Source organism: Schistocerca americana, chromosome 3 (genome assembly GCF_021461395.2).
Source record: "Schistocerca americana isolate TAMUIC-IGC-003095 chromosome 3, iqSchAmer2.1, whole genome shotgun sequence".
In the NCBI taxonomy this organism is placed as follows: domain Eukaryota; kingdom Metazoa; phylum Arthropoda; class Insecta; order Orthoptera; family Acrididae; genus Schistocerca; species Schistocerca americana.
Window position 1 is genome coordinate 370,512,423 of NC_060121.1, and position 14,261 is coordinate 370,526,683.

Genomic DNA, 14,261 nt, shown 5'->3' on the forward strand with positions numbered 1-14,261 from the left:
GCTCTATCCAGTAGTTCAGCAGAAATTCTTCATCTTTACCTGGTAGGACCAGCTTTCATCCCCAGCAATAATCTTTGATAGAAATGTGGGATCACGTATAGCTTTATCCAATAGTTCAGCAGAAATTCTTAGCCTTTCCTCTTTCTGTTTGTCTCTTAGTGGATGAGTGACAAGTATTGCATTAAGTTTCCGTTTCCCTAAATTTGTGGGTAAAATCTAATGACACACATCCCACTTCAAATTAAGTTCTTCTGATATTGCATGCACAGTTACATGATTGTCTTCTTGCAGGAACTGCCATACATGCTTCACGTTTGCATCGGTATGTGCTGTAGATGGATGAACAGCTCTCCGATTGTCTTGCACTGAATCTTTGCCTTTATGAAACCTTTTGTTCTACTCGAAAACACAACTTCTTGGAAGCACCTCACCTGCATATGCTTGCTCAATCCTTGTCCATGGATCACTAGGAGTTTTCCCAAGCTTAATGTGGAACTTAATGTTCACACTTGCTCACAGTCAGCATCCATTTTGTCACCATGACTAATGTGCCACGAAACCAAACAGTGTGTTGCTAAGCACAGCCCTGGCACCTAGTGAGTTTGTGTGGAAACATGGCCAAAGTCATTTCAAGAACACACAAAGACCAGGTGACATAAAAATAACATTTGCTCCTTTTTAGTGTTGCAATCTCAGAAATAAAGAAAACAGTCCTGGAATTTTTCTGACAAAGGGGCTAAACTCATTGATGGTAGCTATAATCAAACAATGGAAAATCCACAATGCAAACTAACAATGCAAGAGAAGAAAGTTGCTACTCACCATATAGCGGAGGTGCTGAGTCGCGGTAGGCACAATAAAAAGATTCACACAGTCATAGCTTTTGGCCACTAAGGCCTTTGTCAGCAGCAGACACACACACACACACGCACACACACACACACACACACACACACACACACACACACACACTGCTAGTGTAGTTTCAGCTCTCTGAGACTGTAGACGTGTGTGCAAGTTGCACTTGCGTGAGTGTGTGCACGCGTGTGTGTATGTGTGTCTACTGCTGACAATGGCCGAAAGCTATGATTGTGTGACTCTTTTTATTGTGCCTATCGCGACTCAGCATCTCCGCTATATGGTGAGTAACAGCTTTCCTTCTCTCGTATTGATGGCAGCTATAAGATAGCTGAAATATATATCTGCAATAAAGCAAGATTACTATAAGCTGATTGCAGTAAACACCAAACTTCTTTGCCAAATCATTGTACAGTCACTGAGCACAACAATTCCCTGTGGAATCAAATCTGCTGTACATGGGTTTTGCTTGTGAATAAATATATAACACTAATAATACAATTTATTTACAATACAATATTTTATTAAATTATTACTTATGAAATGTTGATGTAAAAACTGCACAGTAACTTGAGATAAAAGTGTAAAATGTGTCAGGCATCCATGTCAGTTGTCTTCACTCTTGTCATCTTCCTCATTGCATTTTTCTTATTTGTTTACTTCTTGCTGCTCTCATTGTTTGTTGTTCTTGAATCATCATTGAAGGTGATGTTTTTAAGTTTGATTATGGTGCACCAGATGACTTCTTTCTGAAAAACTTGTTCTGCAGTTTTTCTGAATGCTGAACTTAAGTGAGTACTCAACATCTGTGATTTTAAACATGTTATTTCTCGTGGCTACTTCTCTCTTGACTTGCATCCAAATGGACTCAGTTGGGTTGTATTGGGGGTGATAAGGTGGTAATTGTATTACTTGGTGTCTCCTTTCATTTGTCAGTGCATTTAGCTCATAAATAGGTACTTATTTGTTTAAACAAATGTTATCCAACATCTCAGCTCTTGTGTCTGTAGGTGAGAAAGCAATATTTTTTGTAGTTAGCAAAGTACCTCTGTCAGCCATCTGTGTTTTTTTGCTGGAACTCAGTTCATCACTACTGAATGACTGTCCACAAATATTTAATTGGGGGCCAACATGTAAATGCAGTCAAGTAAAAATTTTTGTTGTGTATCATTTAATATGTCTCTGTATCTTTCAATATGTGTCTCTGTGGTGTGCATACTGTAAGACCTTCGGTACACACACCATCAGATTATTTGAATTGTCACTCTAACAAAGTAAATACTAACAAAGAGATAGAGGTGCTGGCCAGTACTTACCTCAGCTCAGTACAGCCGATAGATACACATAAAATAGAACTGAAAATTTACATTCCTAGCTTTCGGAACTTTGTTCCTTCATCAGGGAGGAGAGAGGGGAAAAAAGGGAAGAAGGGAAAGTGGATTCAGTTACTCACAACCCAGGTTATGAAGCAACAGGGAAAGGTAAATAGGGAGGGTAGCAAGGATGGAGGCATGGTTGTCAGAGGGAAGCCAAAGATATTCTACTGTAAGTACTGTGCCAGCTTCAAACCAAAGAGGATGCATACAGAAGTAAAGTATAAAGATAAACACAACTATGTAGGATGAAAAGATGCGTGAATGGCTAAAGAGGAAAGGGAAAGAGGAGAAGACTGAAGAGTGAATGGGAGTGAGGTTGTTTAACGTAGGTTCAGTCCAGGGGGATGGCGGGATGAAAGGATGTGTTGGAGTGCAAGTTCCCATCTCCGCAGTTCAGAGGGACTGGTGTTGGGTGGGAGAAGCCAAATGGCACATACGGTGTAGCAGGTTCCTAGGTCCCTAGAATTATGCTGGAGGGCATGCTCCGCTACTGGGTATTGGGCATCTCCTAGGCGGACAGTTCGTCTGTGTCCGTTCATTCGCTCAGCCAGTTTGGTTGTTGTCATGCCGATGTAAAAGGCTGTGCAGTGCAGGCACGTCAGTTGATAAATGACATGTGTAGTTTCACACGTAGCCCTGCCTTGAATTGTGTATATTTTACCAGTAGCGGGGCTGGAGTAGGTGGTTGTGGGCGGATGCATGGGGCAGGTTTTGCAGCGGGGTCGGTTACAGGGGTAGGAACCGCTGGGTAGAGAAGGTAGTCTGGGAATATTGTAGGGTTTAACAAGGATGTTACGGAGGTTAGGGGGGCGACGAAAGGCAACTCTGGGTGGTGTGGGGAGAATTTTGTCAAGGGATGATCTCATTTCAGGGGTTGACTTGAGAAAGTCATATCCCTGGCGGAGTAATTTGTTGATGTTTTCGAGGCCAGGATAATATTGGGTGACAAGGGGGATGCTTCTGTGTGGTCTGGGGGTAGGAACATTGTTGTTGGACGGGGAGGAATGTATTGCTCGGGAAATCTGTTTGTGGACAAGGTCTGCAGGATAGTTGCGGGAGAGGAAAGCACTGGTCAGGTTATTGGTGTAGTTGTTGAGGGATTTGCCACTGGAGCAGATACGTTTGCCACGAATACCTAGGCTATAGGGAAGGGAGCGTTTGATGTGGAAAGGATGGCAGCTATCAAAGTGAAGGTACTGTTGTTTGTTTGTGGGTTTGATATGGACAGAGGTGTGGATGTGAGCTTCAACAAGATGAAGGTCAACATCCAGGAAGGTGGCTTGGGTTTTCGAGAAGGACCAGGTGAAATTCAGATTCGAAAAGGAGTTGAGGTTATGGAGGAAATTAAGGAGTGTTTCTTCACCATGAGTCCAGACCACAAAGATGTCATCTATAAACCTATACCAGGCCAGGGGAAGCAGCTGTTGGGTCTTCAGGAAAGCCTCCTCCATGCGGCCCATGAAGAGGTTGGCATAGGAGGGAGCCATCCTGGTTCCCATGGCCGTTCCCCTGATTTGTTTGTAGGTCTGGCCTCCAAAAGTGAAGTAATTATGGGTGAGGATGAAGTTAGTAAGTGTGATAAGGAACGAGGTTTTTGGAAGATCTTCGGGTGGGCGTTGGGAGAGGTAGTGCTCAAGGGCAGAGAGACCATGGGTATGTGGGATGTTTGTGTAAAGGGATGTAGCATCTATGGTGACAAGAAAGGTTTCAGGTGGGAGAGGAGTGGGAATGGATTTGAGGCGTTCTAGGAAGTGGTTTGTGTCTTTGATGTAGGATGGGAGTCTGCGGGTGATAGGTTGGAGGTGCTGGTCTACCAGAGCTGAGATACGTTCAGTTGGGGATTTGAAGTCTGCTACAATGGGACGGCCAGGATGGTTCTCTTTGTGGATTTTGGGTAATAGGTAGAAGGTAGGGGTACGTGGCTCAGGTGGAGTGAGTAAGTCTATGGAAGCCGTTGTGAGGCCTTGTGAGGGACCTTGGATTTTTAGGATTTTTTGCAGCTCAGTCTGGATGGAGGGAATGGGATCCTGGGTAACAGCTTTGTAGGTTGAGGTGTCAGAGAGTTGACGCAGTCCTTCTGCCACATACTCCACACGGTCAAGTACGACAGTTGTGGAGCCTTTATCCGCCGGGAGGATGACAATAGAGTGGTCTATTTTCAGCTCTTTAATGGCACGGGATTCAGCTGGGGTGATGTTGGGGGTTGTCGGGATGTTCTTCAAGAAGGACTGGGAGGCAACACTGGATGTGAGGAATTCCTGAAATGTCTGCAAGGGATGGTTTTGGGGGAGGGGAGGAGGATCCCTTTGAGAAGGCAGTCGAAACTGTTCTAGACAGGGTTCAACACTGGGTCTAGTACTTGGGGGCTGTGTTTGGGTAGTGAAGTGATATTTCCAGTTGAGGTTCCGGGTGAATGAGAGGAGATCTTTAACCAGGGCAGTGTGGTTGAATTTAGGTGTGGGGCTAAAGGTTAAGCCTTTTGATAGAACAGATGTCTCTGGAGGAGAGATGGATCTGGATGAGAGGTTTAGGACTGAATTGGGACTGGTGATATGTGGCATTTGACTGTGGTTATAGTTGAGATTTGGTCTGTGTGGGGTATGTGCTGGGATGGGGAGGTTGAGTAGGGTGGCTAGGCTAGGTTTGTTGGCTATGAGGGGGGTTTGTTGAAGGTTCTGTTGTGGTTGGTGTTTGTGAGGGATAGGGAGAGGGACCCCCACTTCTTAGGTGTTGCACTAGCACTGTGGATAGTTTTTTCAGGTGTTGTGTGGCATGGAACTCAAGTTTGCAGCTGGCTTCTAGGATGATGTTCCTCAGTGTGTTCTCCAAGCGAGGGTTTGAGAGGTGGAGGACTTTGAAGAGAGATAGGAGCTGTTGGGAGTGGTGGTTACATGAAGTAGTGTAGAGATTCAGGACAAGTTGGGTAAGGGCTAAGGATTGAAGGTTCTGGAAGTCCAGGAGAGACTGGTGGAAGGAGGAATTGCACCCAGAGATGGGAACTTTTAAGGTAAGCCCTTTAGGGGTAATTCCAAAGGTTAAGCAGGACTGGAGGAAAAGTATGTGGGATTGCAGTTTGGCTACAGTGAATGCATGTTTCCGGAATGAATGTAAATAATGTGGTATAGGATTAGGGTACATAGTGGGTAACTGGTGGATAGGGAAATTAAATAACTAAAGTTGAGATAGTAATCATAAGAAGGAGTAAAACACGGAGGGAAGGACGAGAAGGAAAGAAATTGTGTTGGTAATGTTCAATACCAAAGGAAGACCAGTAAATAAGAAACATACGGAAAAAGTTGACCAGACCAAGCAAGTATGTCCAGATCAGGGGAAAAAGAACACACGTAGCTCAAAAACAGAGATAGCGAGTGGCGAAAAAAGATCGCGCGTGCCGCAAAAGCGATCGCGCGTGCCGCAAAAAAGATCGCGCGTGCCGCAAAAAAGATCGCGCGTGCCGCAAAAAAGATCGCGGGTGGGGCAGAAATGTCCCTCTGACAACCATGCCTCCATCCTTGCTACCCTCCCTGTTTACCTTTCCTTGTTGCTTCATAACCTGGGTTGTGAGTAACTGAATCCACTTTCCCTTCTTCCCTTTTTTCCCCTCTCTCCTCCCTGATGAAGGAACAAAGTTCCGAAAGCTAGGAATGTAAATTTTCAGTTCTGTTTTATGTGAATCTATCGGCTGTACTGAGCTGAGGTAAGTACTGGCCAGCACCTCTATCTCTTTGTTAGTATTTGTTTCACATCTTATATGAGATTTCCTCTAACAAAGTAGGCGAGTGTCAGCAATATGTCTTGTGGTCTTATCGTGGCGTGTTTATCTTCTGCCGTTAGGTCAGACGATAGAAATGCCACTTGCACGCTTAGAGTAGCGAATTGACGGTGACCAACTTTAAACAGAACTTGATTAATTTTCACACACATTTATTAAAATAATAAAAAGCATAGACATTATGTAACTTGATTCTGGATGCTGTTTACAATTGACAGTCTGAAGTTCCTTTGGTCTTGGTATGTTAATCTTATTCTCACATATCTCTGATACTTGACAAAGTGTCTATACATTTTTCCTCATGGCTATGTACAGGAATATGATAATCTTATTAGGCGCAGACTGAAACTTGACTATAGACTGGTACAGACAAATGCAGACTAATGCAGACTGGTGCAGACAAATGCAGACTGACTAACCGGAGGTCTGTACACTCGTTATAATACCTCCCGCATTCAGATATCACTGCACGAGTGTGATCCGCGAGGAGAAAAGGTTCTACATTATCAGCAATCTCATTGGCTGCATTACATATTAATACATGAATCGGCAGAAGCAGAATTTGGTCCGTCTTTATGGCAGCGCCATCTCGTAGTGCAGAGACGGACGAGCATTGCGCCTATGCTGTTGTGCTTAGTAGCGGGGTGCGCTCTAGTGGGAAAGTTGTGTACGTGCTGACTATGCAAAACTATGTACACAACATCTCCCCCTTCCAGGGGAAGAAAAAAAGCTTTTGAAGTTTGCTTGAAAAGCCTTTTTTTTTCTGCTTCCTTGCTTTCCGGCATGCGTATGTCTGTGGGTGCACACATGTTGCTCCCATGTGGCATTCGCTCACGGCCCACTAGGAAAACCCACTCAAAACCTACAGAACAGGGAACCGGAGAAGCAAACATTTTCTTACATAATTGCATTTGAACATCGGTACATTGGTCATAGCTTAAATCTAATTCTTCTTCGATGTCCATCTTCTCTGGGGCTGACGGCTGTGGAAGGCTGGTGTAATCGGCTGCCCATGAAGGTGCTGTGTCTGCATTGGCTGTGGTGGCGGTGGCGGCGGCTGCTGGTGATGGCGTCTGGAACCCTGCGAGCTGCTCGGGGTTGACATCGGCTTCTGAGTCTGCAAAATAAAACAGCCTAGGAGTTCTGCCTATATGTGACTGCTGTCTTTGCTGCCATAATTGATTAGTATCACAAATAACTATGCCTCTTTGCGTTCTTATTCTATACATGACATTTCCAATGCATTCTACAATGGTTCCTTGTGTCCAACTAAGCATTCCTCGACTGTAGACAGTTACGAGGACTTTGTCGTTTACGTGGAATCATTGTCCTTTTGACATTCGTTGATCATTTTCTGGATGCATAGTGAGTTTTAGGAGGGACATGAAAGTCCTGTGTTGTCGCCCATGCAGTTTTTCTGCTGGTTACTGTGCCTCGTGCGGAGTAGCTCTGTATTGTGACAGAAAAATTAATAAGGAAGTCTCTTTGTTGTATTGTTGCACCAACTTTGTCATGTGTGCCTTGAACGTTCGTACGAATCGTTCGGTGAGTCAATTAGCCTCAGGGTGAAATGGTGCAATCCTGTAATATGCAATTCTGTTCATCTGACAGAATAACTGGAATTCTTGAACGTAAATTGTGTGCCGTTATCGGTCACTATGGTTTGAGGCAATCCTTCAATTGAAAAGATCTTTGAGAACGCTTGAATTGCTTTCGCTGAAGAAGTTGTACGCATTTGTAGTACAAAAGGGAATTCGGAAAATGCATCAATGACAATTAACCAAGAAGTTCCAAGAAAAGGACCTGCATAGTCAATATGCAATCTTGACCAAGGTTCTGTTGCCTGTGGCCACAGAAAATATTGTCTTGGTGGAGCTGATTGATGCGTCTGACATAATTGACAGTTAGAAAGCATTGTTTCAATATCTTTATCAATGTTCTTCCAGTAGCAATGTTCTCTGGACATGTGTTTCGTGCATACTATGCCCCAATGACATTGGTGTAGCATTGTTAGCACTGAGAGCTTTGGGTATAACTACTCTTGTTTTTCCCATTTCACTGTGAACTAATATGACACCTTTGTGCACTGTGAGAGCATGTCTCATGTTCCAATAAAATTTCACTTCTTGCTGAGCTAACATGTTCTTATCGGTTGGCCATTCCATAAGAATATACTGCTTTATCTTTGATAACACTGGATCTTTGAGCACTAACTTAGCTATTAAGGTGGCATTGACGGGGAAATTTTTCATGACGTCCTCACTGATTACATCTATCTGAAAACATACATCCTCTGATTTGTCAAAATGTTCACCTTGACCCGCCGGTAGATGTGAAAGTACATCGGCGTTGGCATGTTTTGCCGTCGATCTATATAAGATCTCGTAGTTGTAAATAGACAGTAGCAATGTCCAATGTCATAAACGCTGTGCTGTCTTAGTGGATACACTATTATGTGGTCCGAATATTGTCACCAATGGCTTATGGTCTGTGAGCAGAATAAATTTTTGTCTATATATGTAGTCATGAAACTTCTTCACTGCAAAGATAATTGCGAGTTCCTCTTTTCCTACTTGGCTATAGTTTCGTAGACTTGAGTTTAATGTTTTCGATGCGTATGCAATCAGTCATTCAATTCCTTGATGTTTATGGGACATGACTGCACTGATCCTGTAATCTGATGAGTCTGCTGCAATAGTGATCAGCTTTTGCGGGTCATATGTTGTAAGACATTTTGCGTCTACTAAACTTTGTTTCAGTTTGCCGAAAGCGTGCAGGCATTCTTTGGACCAATTCCACGCGACTCCTTTGTGAAGCAATCTGTGCAACAGTTCGGAAATTTCAGCTGCTTTCGGTATGAATTTCCAGTAATAATTAATTTGGCCTAATAAAGCTCTTAGTTGCTTTAAGTCTTTCAGAGCTGGCAATTTCTGTATGGCTTCTATATGCTGTGGTGTCGGACTGATTCCGTTATTTGACAATATATGTCCTAAATACTGGATTTTCTTGACAAAAAATATACATTTGTCCTTGTTGCACCTGAGATTGGCCTTTCTGAGAACCTTGAACAGTTCTTCCAGGTTATCTAGTAAATCTCGTGGAAATTTTCCTGAGACGATTATGTCATCGAGATAGTTAACTGCGTTAGGACAGTTTCTAATTGATTGTTCCAAGTAACATTGAAAGAGGCTTGGTGCGCTAGCGATAGCAAATGGTAAGCACTTGTATCTGTACAATCCAAATGGAGTATTTATGACCATAAACTTTTATGTATCTTTGTCTAAAGGGATCTGCAGATATGCTTCCTTTAAATCCAGTTTGACGAAATACACACCCCCTGGTAATTTATACATCAGTTCTTCCGGTTTTGGAATCGGCTATGTATCTATAATGTACTGTGAATTGACAGTATTCTTGAAATCTCCACAGATATGTAATGATCTATTTGGCTTTTCTATGACAATGATTGGTGTTGCCCAGGTGCTACATGTGACTGGTTCGATAATACCATTCCCTTCTAAACGGACAAGTCTTTCATTGCGTAAGGGACAGTTCTAGCTTTACAAAACTTCAGCACTGCATTCGGTGTCAGCGTAATGTGTGCCTGGTAAGCCGTTACACTGCCTGTCGTGCAGGAAAAAATATCGTCGTACTTCTGCAACACTGTTTGTTATTTTCCTTTTGGAACTTCATGTGTGACCTGTTTCGCTTCATGGATTGTGAAGCCTAATTTGGTAAAGAGATCCAGACCCAGCAAGTGTGATGCCTTAGGGGTGTTAACTACTGCTAAAGTAGCTGACTTGGTAAACTGTTTGTAAGTTACATCCGTCGTCAGTGCACCTTTGACTGGAATTTGTTCATTACTGTATCTGTACAGCGAGCTTTCAAAATGCTGCAATTTAGGAGAACCTAGTCGTTTATGCGTGTGCAGATTTATGATAGAGATCGACGATCCTGTGTCAATCTGGAATTTGATAGGTATTTTGTTCACCAGTAATGTGATATACAAAGACTTGTTCCTGTTTTGTACAATAGCATTAACTTTGTCTTTAACTTTTGAAACCTGAATATAGTCTTGCCTATTCATATCATCACATGCATTGGAGGTATACTTCTTAAAATGAAGCCCTTTCTTATTGCTAAACTTATTTCTAGACTGTACACTTTTCTTATTACACACTTCTGATTTGTGCCCTTTACGTTTGCCAAAGTCACAATGTGCGTTACGATAGTAACAATTGTCTCTGTGATGATTGATTTCACATTTACGACATGATTTCAACTTTAGTCTTTTAGTTTGGGTGTGTGACCCGTTCTTAGATCACGTGAGCCTAGCTTTGCTGTCCTGTTTACGGCCATGGGTACGCGGGCCGCATTGCCCCATTTCGCATGCCTGTGTTGCGAACACGTCACAGCCATCGTCTTGTGCCACACTCACACAAGCTTGGCTTTGTTCATGTGCTCGAATGATTGGTAAACAATCTTGCAAGGACGCATTGATTAAACTAAGGAGCTCTTTCCTTAATTTCTTGTCTGGTGAATGCATTATGAGCATATCACGTATTAAAGAATCTGCATAGGACTTTTTACACTTTTCGTTTTCACAAATAAATTTGCAGTTCGTAGTTAATCCTTCCAACTGTGTAATCCATTCCGTGTATGTCTGCTGTGCCTTTTTCTTGCATAAGTAAAATTTATGCCTTGCAGCAGTGACATGCGTTTGCTTGTCGAAGTGTTTTTCGAGCAAATCTTTAATAGCTGGGAATGAAAAATTTGTTGGTTCACAAGTCGGACTCAGTTTTAAGAGAAGGTTGTAGATAGCTGCGCTGTAATTCGCCAAAAAATAAGATCTTTTTTCTACATCACCTGATATCTGGTGTGTGAGGAAGTGCTCTTCCAGGCGTGCTGCATAGTCCGGCCACGCTTCTTCCTTGCTGTTGTAAACTGCGAAAAGTGGTGGTGGAAATTTAATTTGTAGCGGAGACGCTACAGCAGGCTGCGACTCCAAACATTCGACTCTTGTAAGCAACGCCTGTTGTGTCTGTTGTATTTGTGCCATGAGATTTACGATCTGCGCCGTGAGGTCCACGGTTATCTGAAAATTCCAAGTGCGACTAGATTAATGCAATAATGATATTTTAGCTGCACGAGAGCAGGTTAGCAGTCAAGTATGTATCTTCCATAAGTCCACTGTAATCTATTTTATTTCAGGCTCACACGTGGTCATCTGTAATTGTGCTGAAATCATCTGTTTCCTTAGTACCTCATCGCCAATGTGGTGTGCGAACTGTAAGACCTTTGGTACACACACCATCAGATTATTTGACTTGTCGCTCTAACGAAGTAGGCGAGTGTCAGCAATATGTCTCGTGGTCTTATCGTAGCGTGTTTATCTTCTGCCGTTAGGTCAGACGATGGAAATGCCGTTTGCACGCTTAGAGTAGCGGATTGACGGTGACCAACTTTAAACAGAACTTGATTAATTTTCACACACATTTATTAAAATAATAAAAAGCATAGACATTATGTAACTTGATTCTGGATGCTGTTTACAATTGACAGTCTGAAGTTCCTTTGGTCTTGGTACGTTAATCTTATTCTCACATATCTCTGATACTTGACAAAGTGTCTATACATTTCTCCTCATGGCTATGTACAGGAATATGATAATCTTATTAGGCGCAGACTGAAACTTGACTATAGACTGGTACAGACAAATGCAGACTAATGCAGACTGGTGCAGACAAATGCAGACTGACTAACCGGAGGTCTGTACACTCGTTATAATACCTCCCGCATTCAGGTATCACTGCACGAGTGTGATCCGCGAGGAGAAAAGGTTCTACGTTATCAGCAATCTCATTGGCTGCATTACATATTAATACACGAATCGGCAGAAGCAGAATTTGGTCCATCTTTATGGCAGCGCCATCTCGTAGTGCAGAGACGGATGAGCGTTGCGCCTGAGCTGTTGTGCTTAGCGGGGCGGGCTCTAGTGGGAAAGTTGTGTACACGCTGACTACGCGGAACTATGTACACAACAATCTCACATATCTTTCAGATCCAGTAAAACATATTTTTTCAATTAACCTTTGGCTCAATTTTTCTGATATTAGATACTTGTCATTAGTGTAAAATTCATAGACTGTCTATCTGACAATGTCTTTATCAAAGTTGTTTAATTTGATAAAGAGCTGTGTTTTTTAGTATTTATTGGGAGAATCAAACATTTGGGATTTTCCTTCATGACACATGTGCTGAATAACTCTTAAATCAATGCCACAAGCTGCAGCACAACAGCTTGTACATTATCAAGGCTTTTTCCTTACCATGTTTTTTCTAAAGATATCACTGCATTTCTTAGTTATTTAGTTATGTATTCCATAGATCATATAAACAATTATTTAATCAAACTGATGTGTAATGAGGCAGTTTATACGACATGTATGACTGATTGGCGTTAACGATAGATAATAAGCACATTATTATTTTGGTCCTAATAATGCAGCTACATTTAAAAACAAGTTTTTTTTCATTTTTACTGACTACTACTTTTTAAGTAGAAATTAGTCAATGGGACAGGAGGAGTTGTCCAGAAGAAATGATTTTAAGTTAGGTTTAAAACTTGAATTGCTACCTGTCTGAGGTTTTATATTATGTGGCAAATGATTAAAGATTTTTGCTGCTGCATATGGAACTTCTTTCTGAGCCAGTGACATCTTTGAAAAAAGAGGTGAGAAAAGTCATTTTCCATCTAGTGCTGTAGGTATGGACAACAAATATGATGGATTATTTGTGATGAATTTCATTGCTGAATATAAGTACAGTGACAGTGGAGTTAGAAAGTCTAGCTCTTCAAAGAGGTACCTACATGACATCTGTGGGTGAGCACTATGTATTATTTTACTGCTTGCTTTTGTGCAATCAATACTTTGATTCTAAGTGATGAATTACCCCAGGAAATGATTCCAAAAGACATTAGTGAGTGGAAATAAAATACATCAAGAGGTTGATTCATTTGTTTCCAAGATTAGCAATTATACAAAAAGGAAAAGTAGCTAAACTTAATTTTTTGATAATCTCAGTAGATTCCTCTGGTCTACGTTTTCATGAATATGTATGCCCAAAAATTTGGATCATTCTACTCCGTTTACTGACCCCTGTTCATGTACTACATCAATTGTGGTACACGACTAATATAGTGTGTTTTTCAAAATTTAGGGAGAGTCCACTTTCTGAAAACCTTGTTTAATTCTTTGGAAAATATCATTTACCATCCCTTCTGTTGCTTTCTTTCTAACGGGATTTATTATAATTCTAGTATTGCCTGCAAAACGTACCAATTCTGCTTGTTGAATGTTAAGTGGAGAGCCATTCATACATATAAGAAATAAGAGTGGACCCAAATTTGAACCCAGAGGAACGTCCTTTGTATTTTCTCCTCAGTTTTTAAAATTTTCTATCCTTCCCACTTTGTTTTAATTATTCAGCACAATCTTTTGCATTCTGTTTGTTAAGTATGATTCAAACAATGTGTTTGTAAAGCCATCTGTAAAACTTGAATTTTTCTAAGAGAGTAACATGATAAATGCATTGGGGAAAAAAGCAGCTGGTGATATTGTGTTATTTAAGGCTTTTACTATTTGATGAGTGAGTTATAAATAGCACTCCCAGTTGAGCAACCCTTCTGGAATCCATACTGTGACATGCGAAGTTAATTATTTCCATGTAAGTGTGGCACTGCTCTTGAGTACTTTTTCAAATATTTTGGAAAATATGTCAGTATGGAAGTGGGGTGATAACTCCCTTTGAAAAAGTTATTGATTGGTTTCCTGCAAATGGGCTTGCTCTGAACTTTGGAAAAAGAAGCACAGTACATCCAATTTTATACTGCAAGGAGTACAATTCCTTCAATAAATATATTTGGGTGTTCATATAGATGAGAATCTTAAGTGGAAAATTCATGTTTTGGATCGTCTAAAGCAACTAGGTTCAGTAACTATTGCAATCAGAATAATTGCTAATTTTTAGGATATGGACATCAGCAAGCTAACATACTTTTCATACTTTCACTCGCTGATGTCATACGGAATAATATTTTGGGCTAACTCAACACTTCGGACAAAAAGTCTACACTGCTCAACAGAAAGTGGTTGGAATAATGTGTGAGGCTCATAGTCACACATCTTGTAGGTATATGTTTATTAGGTTAGGAATGCTTACAACAGCCTCACAGTACATTTAGTCAGTAATGA